The sequence below is a fragment of the Rattus norvegicus genome, chromosome 12 (genome assembly GCF_021556685.1).
Source record: "Rattus norvegicus strain SHRSP/BbbUtx chromosome 12, alternate assembly SHRSP_T2T, whole genome shotgun sequence".
NCBI lineage: Eukaryota > Metazoa > Chordata > Mammalia > Rodentia > Muridae > Rattus > Rattus norvegicus.
The window spans coordinates 30,896,329-30,914,131 of NC_141545.1; the positions used below are offsets into that span (position 1 = coordinate 30,896,329).

A 17,803-nucleotide genomic window follows, 5' to 3' on the forward strand; every position below is an offset into this window, starting at 1 on the left:
CGCATGGTGCAAGATGAAATAAACCGAAAGGCATCCGGCTCCCTGGTCAGGTGGCTCTTACTCGATGCCTACAGTTTTCACAAGTTTGCACAGCAGCCAGCTGCCCCAGAATGTAGCGGGAACTGAGAACATAATATTCCCGTCCTCCTGTTTCATTATCACCAACAAGGGTGTCCACATTAAAGGATCCGTGTGAAATGGACAATTCACACTTCTTCCCCGTTTCGCAACAGTGTCCGTCCCTGCTGTTGCCACGGCTGCTGGGCCTGTTGCAGCTTCTCAGCACTTCCCATAGCAAGAGGAAAGGTCTCTATCGGCAGGAAGCACCGGCAGACAAGCAGGCAGCTGTGCAGAGGCGTGCCCCATTCCTCACATGGTTTATGGGTAGTCTCCAGAAGATTCACCTGCTCTCAACCTGTGGGTAGTGATGAATGACCCTTCCACGGGGGTCACATATCAGATGTCCTGCATATCAAATATCTACATTAAGATTCATTTTTAAACTTAATTTTTATATTTATTTTAAATTTAATTTTTTATATTTATTTATTTATTGACTTGCTTTGTTTTATCCATCTATTGTTTGGAGACAAGAGTTTCTCTGTGTAGCCCTGACTGTCTTGGAACTAACTATGTAGACCAAGCTGGCCTCGAACTCACAGTAAAACACCTGCTTCTGCCTCCCAAGTGCTGGGATGAAAAGCTCTGCCCAGCTACATTTATGATTCATAACAGAAATAGTTTTATGGTGGTGGGGGTGTCACTACAACATGAAGAACTGTGTTAAAGGGTCACGGTATTAGGAAAACTTGAAAACACAATTGGTTTAGAAACTTGGTCTCTGATGGGGCAGTGCTTGAGAGAAGGCAGAACCATAAAGGCTTGTGGACAGTCTGGAGCAGGACTTGAATATAGAACTCTTGCCTAGAATCCCCCAGTGAGGGGCTGGGGGCGTGGCTCAGTGGTAGAGCCCCTGCCTAGAATCCCCCAGTGAGGGGCTGGGGGCGTGGCTCAGTGGTAGAGCCCCTGCCTAGAATCCCCCAGTGAGGGGCTGGGGGCGTGGCTCAGTGGTAGAGCCCCTGCCTAGAATCCCCCAGTGAGGGGCTGGGGGCGTGGCTCAGTGGTAGAGCCCCTGCCTAGAATCCCCCAGTGAGGGGCTGAGGGCATGGCTCAGTGGTAGAGCCCCTGCCTAGAATCCCCCAGTGAGGGTTAGCAGTACGGTTCAGCAATAACATGCTTCTCTGGCAATTATACAAGTACTTAGATTTCACCAGCCCCAAAAGGGTAACATTCAAGATCTCTAGGTCATTCGGGACATTGACCTCAGAAAAAGTTAACATTGGTTCAAGAAACAATTCTCACGACAGAAAGTTCATGCAAACGAAAAAGCCTGGACAATCTTAGACTTGCAACCCATCAGACTTCAGACGCTATATGATGCCTAACCTCAAGTGTTCTGTTATCAAAATGAAAGTGAATTGAGTCAGCAGGGAACCTGACAAGAGGGAGAAGACATATTTGAGGAAGGTCTCTTGCTTGAAGGATGCAAGACCAATTGTCTAGTGGCATCTTTCTTCTCCAATTTTCCTACTGTCGGGCACACTCTTTCCAAAATGGAGTGGCATGGGGGCCTTCCAGGACTTGCTAACAACCCTTACCACCTTCAGATATACTTAAGGGTCGAAGCACTGGGAAGGTTGAGAGCCGCTGGGCTGAAGTGTCAGATGGGGATAGGGGTGGGGGATGGGTTGTTTTAAGCCCCACTTAAGGACAGAGAAGACCTTCCACTACCCTAGCCCAGCCAGCCAGCTGGCAGCCCCATATGAAGACTTAAGTCCTCAGGCTAGTCTTGCTTCAAGTTGGAAAGAAGCCCAGGTACTCTGTATCCTTACTCTGGGCAGTCTATCTTCAACTGATCCAAATCCCATTGTCTATGCCTTAGCTTCTATAGCCATTGGACCCTGTTTTCATAATCTATCTCCTAGTGCTAAACACCATTTCCTCCAAGACAGAGACCTATCACATTTTTCCAGCTCATTCTCTCTCTCCCCCTCTCCCCCTCCCTCCTCTCCCCCCCCCCCCCTCCCCTCTCTTCAAATTCCTGCCTCCTGTGGCAAAATCTCTGCTCCAAGCTGAAGCTTGGTATCCTCCTCTACTGCAGGATCTCCAACAGCTATCACTCCTTGTCTGGGAGACTGAGCAGGGTCCTGATGAAGTCTTCTGGAGACAGTTCCTGCCTCCTATCAATTGTGACTTTATTTAGTCATGATTCGGAGGACAGAGCGTTTCACCAGGGAGGCACCAGCAGTTAAAACAACCCATCCCCCACCCCTATCCCCATCTGACACTTCAGCCCAGCGGCTCTCAACCTTCCCAGTGCTTCGACCCTTTAATGCAGTTCCTCACGTTGTGGTGACCTCCAGTCATAAAACTGTTTCCATTGCTACTTCATAACTGCAATTTTGCTGCTGTTGGGAGTCATGATGCAAATATCTGATCTGCAACCCCTGCGAAAGGGTCATTCGATCTCCAAAGGGGTCGCAACCCACGTGTGGAGAACGACTGTTCTAGTCCTTGTGTCAAGGACTATTTAGATAACTTAGTTTCTGTACCCATAACAACTGGTCTTTACTGAGAGACCACCAGAGAAGAGTCTTTGAGTGAAGCCCCTCACTCCAGTTATGGCAATCTGGTGCTCACAGCTGGGCGGGTAGATGGAGAAACTTAGAAGACTCGAATATCCCAAGAGAGTCACTCTTGATTTTCAAGAAACCAAAACGCGTACTTGCTTCACCAAGCCTTTACCCATCTGTGGTACTCTGGGATGGGAATAGGACGCCCCGTCCAAGCAGACTACTTTGAGTAGTGTCTCCAGACAGAACCTCTGCTTCCACATCCTGGGGCTTCTACTTAGCAGCAGCAGAGGACACGTCTACACAGCCAGACTCCAGAAAGAGGAGAAACCACCTCTCGCTGCACTCCTGTGGTCATCTTCTATCCTCTCCCTCCTTCTCCATCTCTCTGTCCTCCCTTCCCAACCCCCCACATCTAGGGATGGCATGAACTAAGTAAGAATCAGGAGAAGCTCTCTGGCTAAGACTCTTGAGTTTGAAAGGCTGGCGCTCTTGCCTTTGGAAACTGCTCTCCCCACAGACGTTTATTTACCATAGGACTCAACTTGAGAAGGGTGGCATTTCGGTGGCAGGTAAGATTTAAATGCTGTGACAACCAGCGTTTTTCCTCATTTCTGTCCTGTGTTCTGACTGCGACTTTATGACATGCCAGAGGTCTCCCAGAAAGCACCAAAAGTTTACTTTTTACCATTTACACTTGAAGTTATAAAATTACAGCAGGAGTAGACATTTGTAAAATATTACCTGGTACATCGATAACACTGTTGGTTAGGAAGGCTGACCTAAAATATATAGCCGTCTCCCTGCCTCAGTTTCTCAAATCCTGGGCTAGCTGTGTGCCATCAAACCCATTTGAATTTACTTCCCCTTCTCCTGTGTGTGTGTGTGTGTGTGTGTGTGTGTGTGTGTGTGTGTGTACTCACACATGCATCCACATGTCACATGCCACAGCACATATGTGCAGGTAGGACGACAACCTCAAATATCACTCCTCACCCTCTGCCTTGTGGGGTCTCTTGTTCGCCACTGTGTATGTCACAATGGTTGGCTCAGGAGTTTCTGGGACTTCTCCCATCTCACCATAGGAACACTGGAATTACAGGTGTGTGCAACTGTATGTGGCTTTACATGAACTCTGGGGATTTGAACTCAGATCATCACATTTGCACAGCAAACATTTTTAACCACAGACTGATTCCCCCAGCCCTTTGAATTTTACTTTTAATAAACAAATCACACTGGACTTACAAGATGTAAAGTGCCATTTCAGGACATTGTATATACATCCTATTCAAACATCATGTAATCAGTATACACTGATTTATTATGTGTGTGTGTATGTGTGTGCACACACACACATACACACACACACACATACACACTCACACACACTGGAATGCACAAACCAGCCTAATTAACATGACTGCAAATGTTTATCAGTTCTTCATGATGAAAGGCTTTAAATCTTTTAGCTGTTTGTGAAGGGTTTGAAGAGATAGCTCACCTGTTAAATACTTACCTCATAAGCATAAGGAATTGGGCTTTCACACCCAGAACCCATTTCAAAAGCCAGGCTGAAGAAATAGCTCAGTGGTAAAGAGCACCGACTGCTCCTCTACAGGACGGGGGTTCAACTCCCAGCACCCACATGGCAGCTCACAACGGCCTGTAATTCCAGTTTCAGGGATCCATGGCAACAGTCATGCGGGTGATGCATATATACATGCGTGCAGGCAAATACATACATATATAATATAAAATAAATAAATCTTTTTTAAAAGCCAGGCATGAAGATTGCAAACGGGAGGAAAAGACAGGTGGATCTCCGAAAGCAAGCTGCTCGGCTAGCCTAGCCCGCCTAGAACCCTGCAAATAAGGGGCCTCCTCTAAAAAGCAAACAAGCAAACAAACAAGACTCCAGAGACCTGACAGTTGTCATCTAGTCTCTGCATGCACATTGAGCACACAGGTGCGTCTCACACATGCGAACTAGATAAAGATAAGCATGAAATCCTGTAGCCGTTTTGATATATGCCAATATGTTACTAATATCTACAGTCACCGCACTACATAGTGAAATTGAACCTCCGATCTATCTAAAGTTTTGTACCTGTGGTGGTCAGTTTTAATTGCCAAACTTGACACAATCTAGAGTCACCTAGGAGTAAAAATATTAATAAGGGACTTTCTGGATAATGTTGCCCTGTGGTCATGTCTGTGCCGAGACTGCCTTGATTATATTAGTAGTGCAGGGAAGAGCTTGTATCAAAATGGCTAGCTCAGTTTTGTGGGAAGAAGGGAGGAGGGTTCAGTGTTAGCATGTGCGCACCTACTGCTGTCCTAAGAGTGCAGATACAGTGTAACCAGTTCCCCTAGCAGCTGGAGTCTATTTCCTGCCCACGTGACTTCCCCCGGCTTTGATGGACTCTAACTGGTAACTCTGGGATCCTGAGCTAAAGATCAACACTTTCTCCCTGAATCGCTTTTTGTCCTAGTATTTTATCAAGGCAACAGGAAACTAAGACTGTACTCATTAGTTTACATGTCCCTCTCTCCACTCAACATCCCTTTTAACTTGAATGAATGCCTAACCCACATACAACAGGGCTGATTTGCATACAATGGTACCTAATATGCATACCATCATACATAATCTGGGGATAATCTAGGGTGCAGAAACCATAGGTCAACAGCAGCTGCAGGCTGTTGTGGAAATCTGAGCATTGCTTCAACCCGTGCATTACTCAAAGTTTGATTTTTCTTTTTTTTTTTTAAGATTTATTGTTGTATACATGTAAGTACCTGTGTGTGTGTGTGTGTGTGTGTGTGTGTGTGTGTGTGTGTGTGCATACGCGCATGAGACACCCACAGAGGCCAGCAATAATGACAAACCCTGTGAGCTAGAGGTACAGTGGTGAGATGTCACATCCTGGTGCTGGGAACCAAAGGCTGGTCCTCTGCCAGAGTAGGAAATGCTCTCAGCTGCTAAGCCATTCCCTAAAGTTCAATTTTTCTTTCATTCTCCTCTCTGCACCCCCTCCTCCAAGGGGGAAAAAAATTATGAGAAGACATGAGTGTATTGTCTCCCAAATAAAGGTGAAGTGACAGCACTTTCAATGAAAGGCTCCGCATGATTGGAATTAAATGTCAAATACGATTTTCTGTTGGCAATTCAAAGTGTCTGTGTCAAAACCCAGACTGACGGTGTGGTTGCAGATTAGTGTCTGTGTGTGAATGGCGGCATCGCACTGTGGGGAAGGTTTACGATTCAGTAGATTAACACAGCTCTCTTCACGCGACCACTTAAGAGCTAATTTGTTCAAGATAGAGACGATTAAATTGTGGCTGTCCACAAGCAGGGGTTCCCCCATTCCCTGAAGCCACCCATCCCCCTATGGAACTGGCTGCTCTGATGGTGTACCCTGCCCTGCTGCTGGGCTGAGGGGTGGGGTGGGTGTCTGCCATCATAACTGGATGACAGGCAGGAGGGCTGAGCGGGACACAGCCCAGCTGTCAGTAGCTACCAGCTATGCCTGAGGCTTGCCATGTCTCTGGAAAAAAAAAATGGAGTTCTTATTGATCTCCCCGATATGAAATGGCCTTCCAGGCTGGAGATTTCATTCATTTCAACTTTCCACATGGGATGGAAGGGGGAGGGGCGGCAGCAGCCTGGCAGGTCACTGAATCATGTACCCCACTGCCAGGTTTCTTCTAGATCTAGAGAAAAATAATGGCAACCGGGATCTAGAGAGTTTTAGAATTTTGCCTGCTCGTAGAACATAATAGGTAGGAAGAGAATACTTCACAGTTTATAATTGTCACAACCTGGCCATGGTGATGATATTACAAAACTCCAGTATCCCGTGTGACACAAAAAATGATTTGAAATACCGATGGGGCAAGGTTAAGACCATTAAGTAACTTTGGGCTGAGAATGTAACTCAGAAGTATAGCATTACCTGCGATCAGAAGCGGGGGTTGAGGATGTGGCTCAGTGGTAGAGCCCCTGCCTAGAATCCCCCAGTGAGGTGCTGGGGGCGTGGCTCAGTGGTAGAGCACCTGCCTAGAATCCCCCAGTGAGGGGCTGGGGGCGTGGCTCAGTGGTAGAGCACCTGCCTAGAATCCCCCAGTGAGGGGCTGGGGGCGTGGCTCAGTGGTAGAGCCCCTGCCTAGAATCCCCCAGGGAGGGGCTGGGGGCGTGGCTCAGTGGTAGAGCCCCTGCCTAGAATCCCCCAGTGAGGGGCTGGGGGCGTGGCTCAGTGGTAGAGCCCCTGCCTAGAATCCCCCCCAGTGAGGGGCTCAGGGCGTGGCTCAGTGGCAGAGCACCTGCTTAGTATGTGCAAGGCCCTTGATTCCATCCCCAGTGCTGAAAAAGGGCGAGGACAGGGAATATTGATCAATGCTCATCGTCCACAGTGAGTTCACAGTAGAGATAGGTAGAGCTAAGTCTCCTAATTCCTGGTTCAGCGTCTCTACTCAGATTGTGGTACTTTATCTGGCAAACACTGTTCTTTCTTCCCCTCAACAGCATCTTGTCCCCCACATCTGGGGACAGAAGTAAAACAAACACAGCAGCCTGTTCAGTATGGCATTTCTGTACTTCAACAGAGGATGCGGGACGTTCACAAGACAATGCTCCAGCTGCGACTTGGAATGTTGACTCTGTTTCTTGTGAACCCTGACATCCAAATGCATTCAGGAGGTGCCATTTTCAACTCTCCTGCCAGTCTCCATCCTCGTCTGTATCGGAATCGTAATGCCTGCTTCCCTGTTTGAGTTATGGTAATTTATTGTAATGGTGGATTCTGACCTTTTCAGTATTTTGTATTTTTATTGGATAGCTGTTTCACCTCTTCCCTGGGGGGTTAAGCTGGGTTGAAAACAAGAAAGAGTGGCAAGACCAACCAATCAAAATACAGAATATTAAAAAGGTCAACACACAAGAGCAAACTGCTAATTTGGAAAACACAAATATAAGAGGGATGAGAATTCTGGAGAGCCTGGTGGTGTCGCAGAGAGAGGGGGGAGGGGGAGAGAGGGAGAGAGGGAGGGAGAGGAAGAGGGAGAGAGGGAGAAGGAGAGGAAAAGGCTGGGGACCTTTCCACCCATTACACAGAGGCCAGGTGTGGTGACATCCATAGTGCCATTCCCTCCAGCTCTCAGGATACAGAGGCAGGAAGGAGGATCAAAAATTCAAGGTTATTCTAGACTACATAGGAATTTGGATGCCAGTCTGGACTCCATGAGGTCCTATCTCAAAAAAAGAAAATCAGTTCACAGCACACAGCTTACATCAGCCACTAAATGGAAACTCATCTGTCATGAGAATTCCAAGAAAGGGAGTCAATGCAAACATCAGAATGAGTCCTAAACTATACCATTCCTGTTCCCAGCTGGTGGCTGCTTGTGCCGAGAAAGACAGTGAGCCTATGAAGTTCCAACCCAGAGATGCTAGGCACTTTGAGTATACTGTGACAGCATCAGAAGGTGTAACAGGGGCTTCTATGCACAGGCAGTTGAGAATCTTGAGTGTCTAAAACTGATCTCTCTCTCTCTCTCTCTCTCTCTCTCTCTCTCTCTCTCTGTGTGTGTGTGTGTGTGTGTGTGTGTGTGTGTCTGTGTCTGTGTCTGTGTCTCTCTGTCTGTCTCTGTGTCTCTCTCACTGTCTCTGTGTGTATATGTCTATGTGTCTCTGTCTATTTCTCTGTGTCTCTGTCTCTCTCTGTCTCTGTGTGTGTCTGTGTGTCTGTCTCTCTCTCTGTCTCTGTGTGTCTGTCTGTGTGTCTGTCTCTCAGTTTCTCTCTCTGTCTCTGTGCCCCCCTCTCTCTCTCTCTCTCTCTCTCTCTCTCTCTCTCTCTCTCTCTCTCTCCAGGAAGGGAACTCCCTATTCATCCTTTTCTATTGAACTCTATGAGTTAAAATATGAAAAACAGGCATATCTTGGGTCACATATGATGGTACAAACCTATAACCCCAGCACTGAAGAAGTTCAGGAAATTGAGATAGGAAGATAATGAAATTAAGTCTAGCCTGGGCAACATAGGGGGATCTAGCCTCAATAAAAAGGAAAAGAGATAGCGTATATTAACAATAATGATTGGAAAAGCATTTTTAAAACATGGAAGCAATTTATCTGGGCCTTGCCTGTTTTTTTTACTGAAAGTTAGAGCAATCAACATATTGGATGAGCCATGGGGTATCAATATTTACCCAAGAAAATGTGCCTGGGCTGTTTGCTATCCATGTTTTCAATATGGGGCCATCTACTCAGGCATTTTGTCACTGAACCATGATTCCAGCCCCTCACTGGGGGATTCTAGGCAGGGGCTCTACCACTGAGCCACGCCCCCAGCCCCTCACTGGGGAATTCTAGGCAGGGGCTCTACCACTGAACTATGATCCAGCCCTCTTTTCAAAAGCCACATTTATGAATGTTAGACGTCTCAGATAATAAAAGAGAACTTGTCAGTATAAAATGCTCCACAGCAGACATATAAATGATGCTAAAGTACACTCACCTATCGGCACTTCCAAGTCAGAATCTAGTCAACAGCACTCCAAGCAAGTATATCAGAGGCAAGATTTTGATTTTAGAAAAATTATGCAGATTCTAAATTATGGTTCTTTAAAAAGAGTTAATATGTAATATACGCATTACACTATTAAGTAGGAAAAAAAGCTTCTAAAAGGCCGTGTAGCACATGACCTCTAATTTTTTTTAAAAAGTTAAATGCTCCCCAAGAACTACATAAATATTTGTTACTTTTACTGCACGTGATCTACAACCCAGCCCCTCCCTGGGGGATTCTAGGCAGGGGCTCTACCACTGAGCCACGCCCCCAGCCCCTCCCTGGGGGATTCTAGGCAGGTGCTCTATCACTGAGCCACGCCCCCAGCTCCTCCCTGGGGGATTCTAGGCAGGTGCTCTATCACTGAGCCACGCCCCCAGCTCCTCCCTGGGGGATTCTAGGCAGGGGCTCTGCTTCCATGACATATACCCATCCCTAAGAACTGTATCTTGCACTTCATGTGCATTCACTTAATTCTTATCACCCAGAGAGACCCACCCACACCTTCATACTGTGAAAGTCTGTGTTTAAAATAAGTAAAGCATCACAAGACGCCGAGATGTTAGATGCCTTGCCCGGAGACAAACATCTGATTAGTGTTAGCTTCAAATACCCATGGTCAAATATCTCTAATTCCGGGCTCATGTTTGTAGCAGGTTTACTACAATGTGCACAACAGGCATTGAGAAAACTATCCATCAGGTAACATGGTGAATGTGGTCACACGTGCCTGTAATTCCAGCACATGGAGGCTTGAGGCAGGAGGACCTTGAGGTCTGTATATTCAAGGCCTGTATAACTACCTATGTGCTACAGAAAACCAGTGTGTGTGTGTGTGTGTGTGTGTGTGTGTGTGTGTGTGTGTGTGTGTCTGTAGTGTGTGTTACATTTCATTTCTTTGTGTTTTCTCAGTCTGTTACCAGTAAGTCACAACTCCAGTCCTTCACTAAAGAATTTTAGGCAGGGGCTCTATCACTGGGCCATGGCCTACTCCCTCACTGGGGGATTTTAGGTAGGCTCTCTACTACTGGATCCAAGGCCCCATCCCATCACTGGGGGATTCTAAACAAGAAACCCTCCTACCAGACCACGCCCCCAGCCCCTCACTGGAGGATTCTATGCTGGTGTCTTACCACTAATTATTTTTATAATCTTTACATTAAAATGATTTTAAAAGTAAATTTTATAGAAGTCAATTAAGGTCAGGTCTGGGGATAGAAAACCTCACGTTTTCTGGGGTTTTGTTTTGTTTTGTTTTTTAAATAAAGTTAGCCATATGCAATAGCTGGGAGGTAGAGACGGGGATTCTCAGAATTAACTGGCCAGCTAGCCTAGTCTCCTTGACAAACTCCTTAAAAGACCTGTTCTCAAGGGGCACATGGAGCGTACCTGAGACTGTCTACTGTTACCACACGGGCTGGCACATGTACTCACCACCAACATACAAACCTACACACAGGAAGTTAAAGTTGCAAGTGTGACTAAGGAATGGCTTCATGGAGAAAGAGGAAAGAACACACCTGGTTTACTTGCAGTTGGAAAAATAATCAGGTATTGGCAAGGACCCTTCAGATAAAGGCTTGGGCATGACCCCTAAGAGCCACTACATTAAACAGACATGTTATGGCATATATATGTGTAAAGCCAAAGCGATGAAAACAAGAAGGTCCTCCTAACATTTTTGTCAGCCAGGCTAGCCAGTCGGTGATCTCTCTATTCTCAATAAAATATCCAATCTCAAGAAATAATATGAGAATTGGCATAAGAAGACACCTACCCTGGAGCTGTGGCCTCTCTACATGAGTGCACACGCATGTGCCTGCAGGCACATTTGCACTGTCATACCCTCCTCTAATTGCTTTCCATTCACGTGGCTTTGCTGTGAGCTACAAGTCTGTGGCCATCCTGAAAAGTGGGGACATTATCAGGTGAATGGGTTACATCTCCTGTCGTCTGAAATATTCCCTGTGTCATGCTTTGGATGCTCCTTCCCTGATAGGTGGCTCTATTTTGAAAGGTTTTGGAGCCTGTAGGGGGTGGGATCAAGCTAGAAGACATAGATCCCTGGAGAGATAGTATCACAGACCTTCCAGCTACCTAATTCTTAGTTCTAGGGTATTTGGTATCCATTTCTGGTTGCCAAGGGCTCCTGTACGCAGATACATAAAACCACACAGATGCAGAAATAAAAATGAAATAGTTTAAACACAGGAATGAGATATATGTCTAGTCAGCTTTAGTTCCAGGCTTAAGCCCAGAAACGTGACTAGTCCACGCACTCCAAGCAAGGGCTACTATGTGGCATTAACTCAGAGAAGATGGTTTCTGAGTGAGGAATGAGATTTAGTTAGTCACCATAGCACATATTGTAGCTTGAGCTCTGGCTTCCCCTGTGAGAAAAGCCATTCTTCTTTTTCAATATATGCCTGACTTTTTGTACTCTCCCAGGCTATCATCTGATCGTTTCCACTTATTTCAAAAGACGTTTTATCCACCTCGAGGTTTTACCTGCTAGAACCTGGGGCTGCTGTGTTACAACATCCAGAAAATTACGCATAGGGATGGCAAGCCTCTTGTCCTCACACAGAAGTAGCTTAAAATACCATATTTCCCCTTTGTAGACGTTGGTTAAACTATCATCAAAACCAAGATGAAAATCAAGAATCTTCCCTCTCTGGTGGTTCATGGCGGTTTCCCTCTTTTGTTCCAGGCTAAATCGCGTGTGATTATTATTTCTTTGACTTGACTCCTCTGTGTAACAGTTCATCAAATCAGCTTTTGTTCTAGAAATTTATTTTGTCGGCTAATTGGCCCTCCTAGGCTCAGAGGTACTAAGCTGCCCACCAAAGGGCCTTTTTCTTTATATTAATACAGCACTTTTCTCTAGAGAGGGCTTAGCTTTTGCAAATAGTAACGAATTATTCATTGAAGGTATTTTGGCAGAATTCAGAAGTTGAAATTGTAAAAGAAATAAAATAGAATTTCCAGCGATCTCTTAAATAGTTATTGTCCAGAAAGAACTTATACCTTGATGGCATTCTAATTCTGACCTGAGCAATCGAGAGCTTGCATTCCAGGAGTGAAAATTCATCAAAGGTGTGTTGAGGAAGATAAATAGAATTGATTGGGAATCAGAGTCTGGAAGGCAGCTTAGTCAGTAAAGTGCTAGCTTTGCAAGCATGAGGTTCCATTTCCAAAATGATCTGCAGGTGGGAGGATATGACTGTGGTTATAGCTAGAGCTGGGGAGTCAGGAAGCTGTGGTCAGTAAGCCCCAGGGGAAAGTGAAATGCCCAGCCTCAAAAATCAAGGTGGGGACGTGTTGAAGAACAACGCTACAGATGACTCTGTCTTCCATGTGCCTCCATGTGTACATGCTCATGTGCATGTGTATAGGGAGAGCCAGGGAGACGGAGAATAGGCTGAGAGTCTAATGTGTATGGGCAAATTGTTCCTCAGTTAGGACCAATCAAGAAAACACACAGGCATTTGCTCTATGTAGAGAACAAGTCCCTGGCTTTCTGTTGGCCCCTTCAACATTGAATCAATCCTTCAAAAACTATTTATCTGTCCATCTACCTAACTATCATCTACCTACCTTCCTATCTACCTATCTATCTATCTATCTATCATATATAATACCTATATCTTTATTACTATTTCTATATCTATCTTTCTTTCATCTTAATTGACTCTGTTGGCCCACAGTGACCTTGTACTGAATGAATCCTAGTGCTGGTACACACTATTATACACTGTCCTTACTATTTGTGTCCTCTGGAAAACTAAATTTTGTACCTGGCACATCCAACCTGGAGCCCATAGGCCGCAGGCATCCTAGAATAGCCATGAACATGGCTCAACACATTTGTAGGGTACATCATATTGCAATGTCAGATGGTTGGGTCCCTGAGTGAGCACTTGATAGAAAGGTTATTTCTTGTGCTTACAAGCCTTGATTCCCAGATCACCAAATCAGAGACTAAATATGGTAGGGAATCCATCCTTTCTTATTTTATCTGTCTACTGTGTGTCCTGTTTAGCTTTGGCTTTCAACTTGGCGCAGCTTAGAGTCATCCATCGGAAAGAGGATTTCCCAGATACAATTGTCCTGCGAGCATGTTTGTGTCTTGAGTATTAATTGATCTAAATGGCCCACCCCACTGTGAGCGAAAATGTCTTTGGTTAGGGGTCCTTAGCTTTGTAAGAAAACTAAGTAAATGGGAGTTAAGTAAAAGTAAGGCCACCAGTGGAAATCCTTCACGGTTTCTGCTTCAAGTCCCTGCCTGAGTTTCCACCCTGGCTTGCTTCTGAGATGGACTCATAGATGTAGAAGTTGAAATAAACCCTTTCTTCCCCTACACTGCTTTTGGTCAGGGTGCTGCATCATGGCAACAAGAAGGAAACTAGAGCAGTGTGCTATTAATAAATTATTAAGGACATACTTTCTGAAGACCTCAGGGCCCAGAACATCTATTAGTTGCAATAGCGAACCATCTACACTATCCAATGTCTGCCTGAACCACAACCTACTTTGTCTCTTCCCACTTTCTTTTATCTTCAACAGTGTCTTTCCTTGCCTTCCTTCCAAGCAGCATTAATCATCTTCTTGTCTTTGAAATTGCTCCTTAAAAAAATATCCCTGCGAGACATAATGTAAACATTGATATAAAACTTGATATCAACTGTGCCAGATCAACAAGACAGACAAGAATCACAATACCAGAAATAGGGGTTAGAGAGAAGACATCACCAATTCTCTTTCTTTTTTTTTTAAGAAAGTATCTGATCTCTTTATTCTCAAAACATTATGATACTAAATAGAATCCAAGAGGTATTGGGTTGGTCTTTGGTCTCTAGGGCTTTAGGGGAAGCCCAGAATATGTCTGTCGTCTCTGGGATGTAGAAGGTACTGTTTGAAGGCATATATCCCAAGTGTGCTGGGAAATGGGGTCCAGCTCTTCCAGAGGAATGAAAGTTAATTTGAGAAGGCAGCTAAGCAAGAGAACCAGGCATCAGAGCAGTAGAAGGGTATCTATCGGGAAGGTGAAGGGTAGGCAACATTTTTTTTTCTGCTAGAATCTAAGAACAGGGACTGGTGACCCCAGCAAGAGAAAAAAGTAGACAGCTACTTGGACCCCACCAGGGGAGCGTCGGAGCACTCCATGGCCAGTCAGTAGGCATACTCAGGGAGTGGAGTGCTCTACGTAAGAATGGAGGCAAACTGTTCCAATTTCTGTGCAGCTGCTTTCCCAGGCTCCAGAACCTCTATGGGACTGGCCTTCTCCAAGTTCTCGTAATCCTTGACAACCTTGGTAGTAATGAGTGAGAAACCAAAGACACGGAACCCACAGTGGATCTCAACGATAACTTCTGGGACTCTGCTCATGCCAATAGCATCCACTCCCAGCATCCTTAGCAGACAACTCTCTACCACAGGCTCAAAGTTGGGACCTGCCAACATCACATAGATGCTTTCTTGTAGTTCTTGTTGCTGCCCCCTTTATCTTCAGGCACTAAAGCCTTCTGCCTCATATTCTGATCATAAGCATCAGACATGGCAGGAAAATGAACTTCAAACCTTTCATGATTGGGGCCTCGGAGAGGGTTCTGACCACAGAAACCAGGTAGGTTGGTGTGATCACAGATCAGCATGCTATCTCCAACTTCAAAATTGGGGTGAAGTCCTCAGCAGCATTGGTGACCACCAAAGTATCCACACCCAGAAGATGGAAAATTCTCACTGGGAATGTCACCTTTGACAGCGAGTCCCCTTCATACATATGGAACCAGTCCTGCACCATCACACAGGATCTGCCATTCAGGATTCCAAACACCAGTCAACCCATGTGACCTTGCACTGTGCTTTGGAGAAAGTTGGGTATCTCATTGTAGCCAAAGATTAGAGACTGAGTTAATTTAGCAGGCAACCCTCCTAAGCCGGAAACACAGATCACTGCCACTTGAGGTCGATGTGAAGTATGAGACCAAAGCCACTCGGCGGTGCTCTGATAATCTTCATATGTGAACTCGTTCTCCATGGTGTCACTGACAGCTGTGCCGAAATCCTGCCCTTTCTGCTCCATGGCAACACCACCTGAGTCCAGTCAAGACTGTACTAATTCTCTTTCTTATTCCAGGGTCGAATAGCTCAGCCTGGTCCTTCTTAACAAATGATGGGGGAATCACTCATTAATTGGGAGGGGGCGTTGTTGAGGAAGTGTTTGGGCTTTAGTTTTTTGAAACAGCATCTCACTAAGCTGCCCAGGCAAGCCTTAAATTTGTGATCCTTCCGCCTTGGCCTCCAGAGTAGCTGGGATGATGAGCCAATGTCACAAAGCTTAGGGGATCACTGGATGTCCATAAGTATTGTTCATTTATGAAGAACATTGAAAAAAGGAGAAAGAATGATGTCATTGCCAGTTATCCTTAACTGTCGATTTGACTGTAGTAGCTACTTTTCTGTTGCTGTGATTAAGCACTGCAACCAAGGCAACCTATCAAAGGTGATTTGGGCTTACAGTTCCTGAGGTATAATACTGAGGAGACATAACAGCCAGTAGCAAGCCCCAAGCATGGTACACCTAAGAGCTCACATCTCAATCATGAGCATGAGACAGAGTGGGCACAGAATGGAAACAGTACAAGGTTTTCCACTCTCAAAACCCAGCTGTAGTAATGCACTTCCTCCAGCAAGACCATGCCTCCTAAACCTTCCCAAACAGTAGCACCAAAGTGGGGACCAAGTATTCAAATGTCCGAGGCCCTAGGGGGACATTCTTATACAAAGCACTACATTGACACACGTAGAATCACTTTGGAAGGAAGCCCGGAAGAAGGATTGTTTAGGTCAGATTGGTCTATGGGTATGTCTATGGTGGTTGATGTGATTGTTAATTGATGTGGGAAAACACATCCCACTTTGAACAGCTCCATTCCCTAGGCAAGTGGTCCTAAAATTGTAGAGAAAGCGAGTGGAGCATTAAGTGTGCATTCGCTCATATCTCTGCTCTTAACGGTGGACGTGAGATAACTGCCCTGAGGTCTTGCCTCTGTGATGCCCACACAGTGATGAACTGTAACGTGGGATTGTGAACTACCTCTTTTACTCCTAAGCTGCTCTTTGTAAGTTTTTGTTTGTTTGTTTATTGGTTTGTTTATCACAGCAACAGAATTTAAACCAGAGCATCTGATTTCAACCTGTTTTCTCAGTAAATGATATCTGGAGGGCATTATAATTCAGAGAGGCAGCATTCAGTATCAAACCACCAGATGATGTAAGATGTTATAAGTACATTATAGAGCTTGAGCTTTAACAAAAGAAAGGAAGGAGAGAGAGAGAGAGAGAGAGAGAGAGAGAGAGAGAGATCCTCAAGGGCAAATTTTCACATTAGGCTTCTAAGAAAACACTGAGGCTGGGTTGCCTTGGGAAAGGTGCTGACTCAAAGAATATAGAAGTTTGGAGATTAATATTCAACCCTAAGGGAATTGACTGACATACAAAGGAGGAATGAGCCTAAAATTTCTGTGTATAAAGTCTATCCTGAGGATCACATTGTAAGTAAAAGAGAAAGCCAAGAAGTAAAATAAAGTCAGGATATTAACAATGTACCTCTAGGGTTATATTACAGCTCTCCAGAGCACATGAGATATTTACCAAACTAGATAGGCACTTGAACACAGAAAAACCCTCAAGATATTTTCAAGATTCTGGCATCATGCAAAGTCTCCTATCTCAGGATAATTGAGAAGCATTCGATTTAAATTTTAAATGGTGTAGCTCAGTGGTAGAGCACCTGCCTAGAATCCCTCAGTGAGGGGCTGGGGGCGTGGTTCAGTAATGGAGTACCTGCCTAGAATCCCCCAGTGAGGGGCTAGGGGCGTGGCTAAATGGTAGAGCCCCTGCCTAGAATACCCCAGTGAGGGGCTGGGGGCGTGGTTCAGTGGTAGAGCCCCTGCCTAGAATCCCCCAGTGAGGGATTGGGGGCGTGGCTCAGTGGTGGAGCACCTGCCTAGAATCCCCCAGTGAGGGGCTGGGAGTGTGGCTCAGTGGTAGAGCCCCTGCCTAGAATCCCCCAGTGAGGGCCTGGGGGCGTGGCTCAGTGGTAGAGTCCCTGCCTAGAATCCCCCAGTGAGGGGTTGGGGGCGTGGCTCAGTGGTGGAGCCCCTCCCTAGAATCCCCCAGTGAGGGGCTGGGAGTGTGGCTCAGTGGTAGAGCCCCTGCCTGTAATCTTCTAGTGAGGGGCTAAGAATGTTGCTCAGCATGGAGCATCTGCCTAGCGTGTATGGGGTCTTAGGGTCACTCTTCAGCATGACTACTTAAACACACACACAGAGAGAGAGAGAGAGAGAGAGAGAGAGAGAGAGAGAGAGAGAGAGAGAGAGCGCATTTGTAAATGCCATGACCTTATATTTCATCCCAAGAGCTTGCATACTTCTCCCTCAGTGTGGCACTTTGGCATCCATAGCTAGGGCATCGCCCCTCCCTTTTTTGATGTCTTGGCTTCCTCCTGGAACATCTACCTCCATCAAAACTGTCCCTTCAGTTTCCATATTTCCTGCCTCAGCCTTCCCTGAACATATGCCTGGGCATATGCCACCA

The 17,803-nt window shown here is 45.8% G+C and overlaps 1 pseudogene; it reads right to left on the reverse strand.

The window, feature by feature from the left end:
- Window positions 1-14,404: 14,404 nt before the first annotated feature.
- Window positions 14,405-17,803, reverse strand: part of Pnp-ps1 (purine nucleoside phosphorylase, pseudogene 1) — a 154,615-nt pseudogene continuing 151,216 nt past the window's right edge.